The sequence below is a fragment of the Furipterus horrens genome, unplaced genomic scaffold (genome assembly GCF_987537825.1).
Source record: "Furipterus horrens unplaced genomic scaffold, mFurHor1.1.pri manual_scaffold_12, whole genome shotgun sequence".
Classification (NCBI taxonomy): Eukaryota; Metazoa; Chordata; class Mammalia; order Chiroptera; family Furipteridae; genus Furipterus; species Furipterus horrens.
The window spans coordinates 47,172,137-47,184,997 of NW_028327182.1; the positions used below are offsets into that span (position 1 = coordinate 47,172,137).

General features: G+C 43.8%; 1 protein-coding gene across 1 annotated transcript in view; it reads left to right on the forward strand.

Annotated features, from left to right (window-relative positions):
- Nucleotides 1-12,861, forward strand: part of SERP2 (stress associated endoplasmic reticulum protein family member 2) — a 50,469-nt gene that overhangs the window by 28,913 nt on the left and 8,695 nt on the right. The window lies entirely within an intron of this gene.

Genomic DNA, 12,861 nt, shown 5'->3' on the forward strand with positions numbered 1-12,861 from the left:
ACTTAAAGTGTATTCTTGCAAGGACAGGAGCAGGATTTTCAATGAGACTTTTGAAGTCACCTAAGGAAGTCAGCAACAGCTGCAGAGATCTCTCACAGGATTAAAGATGTTCACCAGACACAGTTAAATAGGTCTTTGTTGGCTTTTTAAAAAATTCCCTGTTTGCATTCTTAACAATTTTTTTTATCCCATAATGCTCTTGAGAGCTTTAAAAATGGAAGTGGTAGAAGTGGCTAAGACCTCTTGCAACATTTTAAGAGGTTTTGTTGTAAGGGGCACACTTCAAAATAGAGGATGAGATTTTTTTTTTTTTTTGTCTACTACAGTCTTTCACCCCAGACTCTTTAATGATATTTTTTAAGGCTTTCTTTTCTTCCATCTTCCAACTTCCTCTCCTGCCTTTTTCTTTCTCACTGAGAAGAGAGGATACCAAGGCTGGTCCAAAATTAGCAGCCCCAGGAACTCCACTACCACTACTGTGCTCCCCACTGCTACCTCCTTTTTTTCTCCTCCCAAGACAGCAAAAAACATTTCCCACCACTTGAGGGCTGCACTCAATTCATTATGTTGGCTCTGTCTGGCTATCCTATTCTAGACCACTGAGTAAGACCAGTGTGCTGTGAATGATCAGACCCCATAGCTGCCTGCCAAGAGGTTAGAAGAAGAAAGGTCCCTTGACACAGGTTTACCTGGCCTGTGCTGTCTCATATATGTCCTCTCTGACTCCCATGTTGCCTAGACTTGATCTGAGTGTGGGTCTTTCCTTTCCTCCCCCTAATACCAATATAAGGACACCTACCACACTCCCAGGGAAGGCCATTACTGAGCCTTTATTGGATAGAATCTTCCCTCCTCCCCCTAATTTGGTATTTCCCAAATGGTAAGAGTAGGATGATTATTACACCATTTTAAAGAAAGAGAAACTGAAATTTGGCCAGATAACGATAACTTTAGCTATCCTCAGGTGACAGGTGTGGTGGGCTGAGTGATTGATTTATATTCCCAAGCTATGTGATATCCACAAATTGGTTTTCTATTAGTTTCCAGGTGGCCTCCCTGAAATACTGACATATGACAGTCTGCCCTTCCTGGTGACTTCTTCTATCAGTCTTCTGCAAGCAGAGACAGGAATTGCCCTAAGTAAATTAGGGTATGATTGGTTTATGTTGTACAGTGAGGACTTAATATCTTTTGGCATGACACATAGTAAGAAATACACAGCAACCCAATGCACAGCACACCCGCCAAAACAAGTTTTACAGAAAAACACTGACCCTCATGTGTCATGCACTCATTTTTCTTCCTAATCTATTTTTTTAATGCTGGTTGCACGCTTCTCAAAGGATATGAATAGGCTCTAACTCATAGTTTGAAAAATTCTGCTGTTCAGAGGAAAACCAAACCTTAACAGATAAGCAGTACTCATAATGTAAAAAACGTGTGAATCCCACTTTGAATCCTGATGAGAATCTGACACCACATGTCAGTCACAGCCGATTGGTCAGTACCTCAGTGGTATGTAAGTAACTTCTTTTGGGATTTAAAAGACATTAGCAGATCCTTCAGGGAGACCACTAGCACCACCTTAAATTTCTGAAACACCAGATTTCATATGCCAGCATTGATGTGCTCCATGTCACAGATGCTTAGGGTGGGGACAGGAAGGATGTTTAAAAGCAAAAATCTGCTGAAAATCAAACTCTCTGTGAAAAATGGGCATATGTAGTTTTAAAAAACATCCAGATGATTCTGATGCTACCCATCCACCAATTAGCATTTGAAAACCAATTCACCAGCAGACTTATTTTAATTAAATCAAACCAGGAATCCAAAGGTAATACCCCCAAACCTGACACTGCATCGACTCTAACCCACAAGAATATCTCCTTCTGAAATTGTAAGCATCTGGAGTGCTGCACAGAGCTCAGCAACAGTGAGACACTATGTCTTATTTTACTCCAGGTCTTGTATGTGTTTGTTGTCCCAAGTAGACCACAGACCAGGGCACAGAGCACTTAATACTTAACTCTCAGAGCTCTGTAGGAGGGAAGAAGTGTGTGTGGTGGGAAGGCTAAGGGCTTTATTCAGGTTCCTGCCTCCAAGGCATGCTTACAGATCAAACACTGTTTCTAGGAAGGCCAGCACATGGGGGAATGTGTCGCTGGTTCAGAAGAGAAGGAAACATGCACTTTGCTATAAGACATTTCTCATCCTAACCAGATACAAGAATATTTGAATGTATTATTCCTCCAGTTATTTCACACTTGGTCCCCAGAGCTTGGGAGGCAAAATGTCATTTGGGTGATGTCCTTTACTGTTCACAAGTCATCATCAGGCATCACCTGCAAATTGTGATAGCTCTCAGCCACAGGAACCTCTCTTTGAACATTCTCAAGTCCAGTGGCCTGCATCTGCCAGCCATGGGTCTGACTTCCTCCCAGGAGTCAGCAAACTCTTTTGGTAGAGAATCAAATAGTAACTATTTTAGGCTTTGTGGTCCAGGTGGTCTCAAGATTACTCAACTACAGTATTGTAGCTTTTGAAAGCAGCCACAGATAATATATAAAGGAATGGGTGTGCTACATTGCAATAAAACTTTATTTAAAAAAGTAAGTGGGTCTTGTAGGACCATGGTTTACCAACCCCTGCTCTGGAGCACAGTTCTCACATTGTGCCTCATCAGCATTACCTAGAAGTTGTTAGAAATGTAAACCCTCAGGCCTTAACCCAGACCTACTGAATAAGAAACTCTGGGTGTAGGGCCCAAAAGTTGATCTTTAAAAACTCTCCAGATGATTCCCATGCAAACACAAGTTTGAGAAACATTGCTCCAGGTTTTTGTGCTGAGCCTGTCTACTCCAGAGAGTTGTCCATGGCTAGCTGTCTGTACGGGCCTCTCCCCTTCATCCCTCACACATTTGAGTATACACTTAGTACTTAGTTAACTGTTTTGTAGCTAGAGTTTTGCTCCCTACTTGTTTCATGCCTCTGTACTTTGTCTACCAAATAGATTGAAAATCCCTTGAAGAGAGTCTATGTCTCTGACTTCTGTCTCCACTCCTTCTTTGCTTCATTTTAAGCATTTAATAAAGACCAGAGTCCCTTCCTTTTATTACCTTCTTGGATCTCAGAGAAGATATTATATACAGAGTTTTAAGCTCACAATTTACTTTTCAAAACTATACATTAAGTGCCTACTGTGTGCCAGGCCCTGTTTTAAGACACAAGTCCCTGCCTTCTTGGAACTTATATTCTAGTGGAGGACACACAACACATAAATGTGTCAATAACCACTCTGAAAAAAAAAAAAGCAAGATAATGTGAGGGAGTAAAGCCAAGAAAGGCCCCTATACTCTTATAACCTAAAAGAGACTATTTAAGCCTTTTTATATAATCCTTTTACAGTTAGGGCTGTAATAGTTCTCATTTTATTGTGAGTCAGGATACCACTGTGCTGCAGTAACAACAACCAAAAAGCCCAGCCACTTAGCACAACAGACTTCCTTCTCTAGCACAAATCAGAGGCAGGTTGGTGAGGGCTTCCCTCCAGGGGTGTCTCGGTATCCAGGTTACACTGCTATCACAGCACAAAGTCACCACAGAATAGAATGAAAGATGCAGAGGGGCAGTGGCTCTCCACTGCTTTGGCTCAGAAGTGACACCACACTTCCACTCACTGTATCGGTCAAAACTAGTCACATGGTCCCAATTTATCAACAAGGGGAACAGTGTAATGTCAGGGTGCACATGGGTGTTTAATGAACTCTGTTTCTGCCACAATACTATTTTTAGCATGTTGTGTGATTGTAACATTCAATGTTTAGTTGTGGTCAATTTTCTAGCCATCACCCTTTCTTAGGGTCTTAATCTCATTATGCTCCTTAGGCCTTTAGAGCCCACCTGTGTTGAGCTCATAGACAGTGTCTCAGAGAAAATTTGCTATAGGCCATGGTGACCATGTGATTTATTATGCAAGCCAGGATACTTCTACACATGCAAATAGGTACTATTAATAATTATACCAGGATACCACAAATAACTATGACTGTCCTGGGCAAGTCTAAAAACACTGGACTAACCCCTGTTCATGGCAGAAGGCAGACTCTCCTAAGAAGAAATTTAGAATTTAAGTAATAAATGTGATACAGATCATTGTTCTACCTTGGCAGCGCTGTGAGGATATCTTTTGGGGTGAATACAAAGGATATTAAGTGCCCTGGTATATGAGTGGGGATCAAGATGGGGGACCTGAGAGACAAAACGATGTTTAATGGTGGTGGAGAAAAAGCAGGGGAGTCAAGCTCTCTACTACAGAGTTTTGGCATTGAATGTTCAAAATGTCATTTATCAGAACTGATACATAGACTGTATCACTGACTTCTTGAAAGCCCCCAATTCACTAATCTATACACAAAGACTTCTGTTTTATCTTACTTTGACAGATACAAACTTTAAACATTAGGGACACAATGAGATCTGAGCATAGCTATGTAGAGTTCTAGAAGAGAAGCCCAAATGAGTATTTTTTAAATTGGCTGTGCAATTTTTATTCATTTCTTCCTGGTGGGAGAATGATGGATGTAGAGTACAAGTGAGAGAAGTAGTTACTGCTAATAAGGAGAGACCAAAAAGAAATAAGTACAGAGTCATCACCCAAAATTTGATGCAAAGCATTCTTAAGCATTTTATAACAGCACACATTTGTTCTTTCAGTCTCCACAAAAGGTGGGTTACAGTCACTTGCAGAAGGCTTACTTTGTGCCAAATGCTATTTGGGTACCTATGAATATCGACCCATTTAACCTTCACAAAATGCCTCTCAGGTGGGAACTATAATTATCCCTGTTGTACCAATGAGAAAACGGAGACAAAGAAGGTTCAAAAAACTCCCTGAAGGTCATGCTGCTGGTAAATGGAAGTGGGACTTAAACCCCAGCAGACTTACCCCAGCATCTGTGGTCTTAGCCACTGCACTGCCCCTAACAAGGGCTGACCCTACCGACAGAAAGAGCTGGCTTGTGTTTTATTTTTGGTGCTGTATATCCAAGAGAAAGAACAGTGCCTGGAGCACAAAATGAATGCATGGATGAGTCAACAAGTAATAGCCTTTTGGTGAGTACATAGTTTCAGTGAGACTGGAGTTCTGGAAGGCAAAGAGAATTGGAGAAACAGCCCAAGACCGGATGTCAAGCCACTGGGTTCCTGCCCTGACTTCTGCTCATTTTTTCTGTGGACCTTGATTTCCTCACCTGGACATTTGCAGATAATCCTGTCCTCCCACACCAGAGGGCTATTGTGGGAAGCAAATGATATGATGTATGTGGCATTGCTTTGAAAAAACTATAAAATGCTTTACAAATTATATATATAATTACATATCCATATACAATTATATGTTTAATCATTGTTGGCAATCATATAAAAATATAATAATAATTACTACTCAGGACAGGTGGGGACTGCACCAAAATAATATTTCATATTCAATATTCTACCTCTATCAGGGCCCTCTCTTAGAACATCATTCTCTCAGCAGCAAGAATGCCCAGACTGGAAAGTGAGGCAGGTTCACACAACCCATCTCAGCTCAGAGAGAACACATTCAGAGTTTGCATGCATGCTGTTGTCAGTGTTTTTATTGTTATTTATAGTACTTCCTGGAGGTAGAGTTTAGGCAAGGTTCAAAATTAGTCTGGGCTGTGGAAGAACGTTGGTATCTGTTAAAAGGCTGACTGATTGCTAGTTTCATTTTAATTATGTTATCTTCAAACCTCCTATGTTACTCCTAAAGGGAATGGAGACAGGACACATTTCTGGTGACAAGGTGTCAATAGGATGGTCAGTAAGCAGCACTCACACACAGTAAAAGGCCCTCAATTCCATGGACCAGGTATGTCTGGAGCTCAGGGAGAGCAGAGTGCATGGTGGGCTGGGGTGCTGTGGCCCTCTTCCTAGGATCTCAGGCTCCTAAAGGCTCCCCAGCACATGGAGCAGCATCCGGCGTTCTCAGGGACCCTCCCTTTCACACTGGTGCTCAGTGCACAATCTAATTTTCCTCTTGAGGAAATCAAGGTGGCTGCCAGACACATGACTTTCAATATAACAGTGTCATAAAAGGTATCTGTATATTAGACATACAGCCACAAACTTGGCATTTGCTCTCTCTTCGTGAAGGTTTTGAGGGAAAATAAAAGGGAGAGGAGAAGCCAATAACATCGTTTCATGCTCTGCATATGGGAAAACATGGGCTTTCTTACACAGTAGGAAAACATTTCATTTGTTCTCTGCCTGTGCAGCACAGGGAGATCCTGGCTGGATATTTATATTTTCCAACAATCACTGAAAATAGGCAAAGGATGGCAAAGAAGTGCTCCCCCATGAATTAAGGCCATTTACTGTCAGAAGTCACCAAACCTGTATTGCAAGGGCCATTGCTCAGCTCTGTCTCCCCGGATTGGCCTGTAGTCCTGAAAGGGGCCAGGCTTGGCTCCCATCCCTTTCAATCTGAGTGAAACCCATAAGCTGTTTCTCCCCATCTTTCTCATATCAGGGCTGCTATCTGCCATCCTCATTTATTTGTGTTGGAAAAGGTTCCTGCTGTTTTCCAACCTGGCTGGACTCCCCAGGGGCTGAGGAGGGAAAAAGTCGTTGATGTAATAACCCATCTGCTTAGGGTTACAACAGGGACAAGAGGAAACCAGCCTCCCTCAGTGGCCATGTGGAGCAGGAGGCCAGCGCAGACTCCAAGGACCAGTCCTTAAAATAGTCTGAATCTTCACAGTGAAGGCTTGTGCTTTTACCTAGGGAGCCACTCCTGACAACATATCCCTGGGGGTGGGGGTGGGGGTTATTAGGTGCCTCTTTCTGCCTTTGTCTTTCTCTCTGCCTGTCTCTGTCTCCCTCCCACCAAATATTAGCAGTTGCTGCTCTGTGTCTAACAAGACTACTTATTCTCTGCCCAGGCTTGGGGTGCTCATAGCATTTCCTCTTCCAGCCTCACTGGCTATGCCCGTTGGTTGGCCCCTGTTGTCCATGCCTCAGTCCCTTGCTGGGCTGCACACTATCTTCCTTCCCCATGCAGAGCTGGCTCTGAATCCTCTCTCCAGTGAAGCCAGGCTCATTTTCCTCTCCCTGAAGGCTTCTCAGTGATCCTTCTGAGATCTCAGCCTGAGAGAGTATGGGGGAAATGCAAACACTCATTTGGTCTGGCTATTTGTTTTTCTGTTGGTACAGAGGTCAAAAAGTGTGGTTGGTGTAGACATGGCAGGAGGCATGAGGATAGTTCTGAGGACAGCAGTGTGCCCAAGCCTGCTGGCTATTGGGAAGGATCCCTCTCAAAGGCCTCTTGTCAGTCTCATTGACAAACAAGATAGCATTTGTTAAGAACCAAAAAAGTCCCCCTGTGAGGGTCTGGATTGTAAACCATCATGGACATCATTGGGGCCTCATTCACCATGTCCCTTCAGAGCCATTGCAAAGGGGGGGGGTTGCCTTCAATTTGCAGGAGGATGGAATTCCCAATGGTCTCAGAGAGAGCCGCCTTTTCAGTGTCTGCAGGGACCCAGGACCCATCCCCACCCAGGGGGCCATGGGCTTTGTGGGATTCACCCTTAACGCTACATATCTGAAAAGCCATTTCCCTCCTGCAAAAGATGGGATGAAACTGAAATGATTTGGGGGGTGGATGGGCAGACAGGACAGGGAGGGCTAAGAGGAAGACAAGTGGCCACCAGAGACCACATCATCCCTGTCCCTGGGCTCAATGGTTGTTGCCAGGCAGATTTTCTATGCACTGTGCTGAAGTATTTCAGGGAATCTAGAAAATTATTTTCCTTTACACAATAAAGACCGTGTTATTTAAATTTAAAAATACAAGAAGGAAGGCGAGCATAGTCAGCTTTATAGGAGAATAAGCAGACAAGAAGACTCTGCCTAGATTCTACCTTCTGGTTAAACTGCTGAGGTTTCAAGGGCTAGTGACTTCTACCCTCCCCCATTCCCTCCCTCCCTCTCTTGCTCTCTCTCTCCCTCTCCTTGAATCTATCTTGCTCTCTGTCTTTCTGCCTTCATAATAATGAAAATCATCCACATGGCCCTTACTAGGTGTAAAGTACTGTTCCAAGTGCTTTTCTGATCACTTAACTCCAAACCTCTCTGAGGAAGCTTCTGTTTCTGTGCATCACATTCTTCTCTCTTGCTGCCTCTGCTCTACCACAAACACAACACACTCTACACACTCACACACCACACCTCGAGCCTATCTCTCACACCCACACACCCACATGCACACTCACACACACACACTACACACTCACACACCACACCTTGAGCCTATTTCTCACACCCACATACCCTCAAGCACACTCATACACACACACTCCACACCTTGGGCCTCTCACACACACATACACACATACAGTTCACACCTTGGGCCTCTCTTGCACACACATTCATACACACATACACTCACACTCCACACCTGGGTTTCTCATACACACACACACACACACACACACACACACACATACCCAACACATACCTCATGCCTACTTCTATCTCTGTCACACACAGTCTAGTGCAGGGCAATAGGAAGCTGACCATCTCCTCAAAGAAAGAGCTTCAGACTATGAAGAGCTTGATCAGTTTGCCCTAGCTGAGCCATCTGGGCATCAGCTGGGCTGCCTCAGACAGGGTTGCCCTGAGGAGCCTCAGTGCTGAAACACCTGCCTCAATTGAAGCTCATGGGAAAAGGAAAGCACAGCCCCTGCTAAGGGGAGCCCTTCCTGCTGGTTATACATGGGGCTGCCCAACCCAGCAGGGGCCTGGGCCTAGGCCCAGGCTGAGTCTGGGAGGGTGCTGCCCTCTCTCCTGTCCTTAGCACTGCTCTGGCCTTAAAGTAAGGAACAGAGATAGACAGAAAAAAATTTCCTTTCCTTACAAAGCCCATGGTGGCAGACCTTAACAGAGAATGGGGAAGCCTGGATTCGGAGCCTGCCAGAGCCATGAATTGCATCTGGATGCGTAGCAGGTCATTACCTTTGGTGGCTTTCCAGTTCTCCCACAGGAAGTTGGATTTTATCCATTTTTATTGTTGGGGCAGTGCTCTCCTTTCAAACAAAATCAGAAAAGTCCAATATATAAAAATAAAGCAAGAGGGTGCAGGTAAGGCTCAGTCCAGCCCACCCTTCAACCTCCTCCCAGCAACAGGCCTGGACAGATTTGTTCATTAATAAACCATTCTGGAGGGCAGACTGTGTGCGCTCCACAGCATCAGGGCGTGGGAATATGGAGCACAGGCTCCCCCAAAAATTGAAAGCAGGGACTGAAAGAGGTATTTGCCCACACGTGTTCAAGACAGCATTACTCACAATAGCCAAGAGACAGAGCAACCCTGGGTCTTGTCAACAAATGAATGGATGAACAAAATGTGGTATATATGTATAACGAAATTTACTCAGCCTTAAAAAGGAAGGGAATTCTGACACATGCTGGGACATGAGTCAACCTTGAGGACATTATGCTAAGTGAAATAAGCCAGTCACAAAGGGATAAATATTGTATGATTCCACTTACATGAGATACCTAGAATGGTCAAATTTCTAGAGACTGAAAGTGGAATCATAGTTGCCAGAGTCCTGAAAGAGGGGACAGGGAGTTATTGTTTAACAAGTATAGAGTTTCAGTTTTGTAAGCTGAGGAGTTAGTTCTGTGGATGGCTGGTGGTGATGATTGTACAACAATGGGAAAGTACTTAATGCCACTGAACTGTAATCATGGTAAAGATGATACATTTTATGTGATGAATTTTTCCAAAATTAAAAATGATTTTAAAAATTGATGAGCCTATGTGTTGAAAAGGTGGCCAACGTTTGGCATGGGCTGATGGGGAGAATTGCAGAGGAGGCTGCTCAGCCTGCAGCAGTTCAAAGTCCTGGGCCTGCTTCTGCCTCTGAGTAGAAGGAATCTCCTTAATGGTCTCAAGACCTTTGAGTGTATACTTCCTTTCACCAGATGCTTTTCATTAGATACTTCCTTGACTCAAATCCTCCTGGCTTTCTCCTCAAATGTGACTCCTCAAAAAGCCCTCACTGACACCACTAAGTAAAATACTGGGGTAATCACTTTATAAGATGTATAGATGTCTAATCACTATGTCATACACCTGATACTAATATAATGTCAACAGTAATTGAAAAATAAACCCTGGCTGGTTTGGCTCAGTGGATTGAGCGTCGGCCTGCGAGCTAATTGTCGCTGGTTCGATCTTCCAGTCAGGGCACATCAGAGAAGGAAAACTCTGATTCCAAAAAACCTCCGCTGCCTTGCGGCATACCTCTTCAGGGGAAAGGCTAAGGGAGTAAACCCCGACAGAAAATCCGGAGCCGGAGTCCCTAAGGCGGTTTGACGTTGTAGTCAACACCGGCAACTCCTGCGGCGCACCTGAAGCCAAGCTGTATTGACTCCGTCTTTCCCTTGGACCCTTCAGCTGCGAAGAGAGGGGGGGTCTGCTGCATGGGCAACAGCAGACCCTCCATATCACCCTGCCCAGGCTCTGTAGCTTCAGCTCCACTGGAGAGGACACTCCAGCGTCATCGTAAGATGTCGATTCAACACGGGAGGAGACAGATACCGTGTCACTCCCGAGTCGGACTGCACAGCCATTCTCGGCGGTGCAGATAGACTCTTAAGAAGCTACACCATCGTCTCTCGAGATGGACGGCTGCCTACTACTAATTGAAAAATAAAAATTTTTAAAAATAAACAGAAAAATTAATTAATTAATGTTTCCATGAGCACACATGCATGCACATGCATGTGTGCAACTGCACATGTACACATACACACACTCTCTGCCTTGCACATGCCTGTGCTGGACTTATTTTCTGCACTTACCATCTCCTATCTTGATGCCCCAATTTTTATTTGTTTCTTTCCTGATTTCCCTGACAGAACATAAGCTTCACCAGGACAGGGACTCTGATTTTTTTCACTGCTCTCTCCCCTGATATGAATTTTTTAGAATGACTTTGGAGCCCTATCTGCTCTCTTGCCCACCTACCTGGGCTTATCTTTTTTATTTATTTATTGGGGTGGGGGGCTATTTTTTGCCTCTGTCTCTCTTAGGAAAGTTGCAGGGAGTAGATGTCCAGTTGAAGACAGGGTTTAAGGATTTGATTCAGAATCTCAGTTAAATAATAACTATTATCATCTTCCACCCTTCTAACTTGGCTTCACGGTTCAGATACCAGGAGAATAACAGATAGTGAATTGGGGGAGGGAATTAATTTTAGAGAACATAAAACTCAGTTTTTAAAATAGAATCATACAATTTTTGAGGTGGAGAGGACCACAGACTTAGGCTGAGTTTCAAACAGTGAGACAATATCAATTACAAATAGATTTCATGGCCCTAGTGACTATAAGCCTCTGCTGACACAGACAGGCCCAGATGGTCCCCTTGGTCAAACTTTCTGTAAAACCAAGGCACTAAGACATGCCTTGTGCTGAGGAGGAGAAGATATTGCTGGTGGCAGCAGGGACAGAGGGGAGAGTCCCAGGAACCCTTAGGCAGGCACATGGGTTCACTTTCTTCTCCAGACTTACTCCTGAGCATTTAGGTCTATGCTCCCTAACACTGACTTTTATGAGCCCAATGCTTTAAATTGCTCATGTCCACCAGTTTTTTTTTTTTAAATATGCTTTATTGAGTATGCTGTCATAGTTGTTCCAATTTATTTTCCCTTTGTTCCCCTCCACCTAGTGATCGCCCTCCCCCCCCCGCCCCCCGCTTAGTCCATGCCCCTTGGTTGTGCATATAGTTCTTCTCAACATCTTCCTGTCTACTCCACTCCCTCCTACTATGCTTAATTCCTGTACCATCTCCCTCCCTTTCCCCCCTTCCCCCCCCCACTGACCTCCCCCCAAAATGTTCCCCATACCTATAATTCTTTTCCCACTCTCATTGCCTACTTAGTTTGCCCTTGTTTCGGTTCCCTAGCTTCTGTTGTTGGTTGTTGTGATACAGTTTTCATTTTAATGGTCATAGTTTTGATCCTCCTTCTCCTAAACAAGGCCCTTTAACATTTCATGTGACAGTGGTTTTGGATCTGATGAACTCCTTCAGTTTTACTTTCTCTGCCTTTCTATTCTGAATGACAGCTTCGCTGGATAGAGTAATTGTGGTTGTAGGTTTTGCCTTTCATTACTTTGAATATTTCTTGCCAGTCCCTTTGTGCCTGCAGAGTTTCTTTTGAGAAATCAGCTGATAGTCTTATTGGGACCCCTTTGTACATAGTTCTCTTCTTCTCTCTTGCTGCTTTTAAGATTCTCTCTTTATCCTTAATTTTTGACATTTTGATTATTGGTGTGGTTCTCCCTGGGTCCATTTTTTTTTTTTTTTTGGAACTCTCTGTGCTTTCTGGACCTGTAAGTCTATTTCCTTCCCCAAGTTAGGGAAGTTCTGCTTCATTATTTTTTCACATAATCTTTCAGTTTCTAGTTCTTCTTCACCTTCTGGCAACCCTATGATTCAGATGTTGGCCTGCTTATAGCTGTCCGATAAGTTACTGAGCCTCTCCTCATTTTTCTCACTTCTCGTTTCCTCTTTCTGCACTAGTTGACTGTTTGTTCCTTCCCTATGTTCTGATTTGTTGATTTGATCTCTGGTTTTCTTTTCCTCACCTCTAGTTTCGTATGTGTTTTTGTTCATTTCAGCAGGACTAGCCTTCATTCCTTCCCCATATTGTTTAAGATCTGCTGTTAGGTTTGTAAGCATTCTTATAACCAAAGCTCTGAACTGTGCCTCAGAAAGATTTCCTATCTGCTGCTTCATTAGATTAGATATTTGCTGTCTGGTCAGCT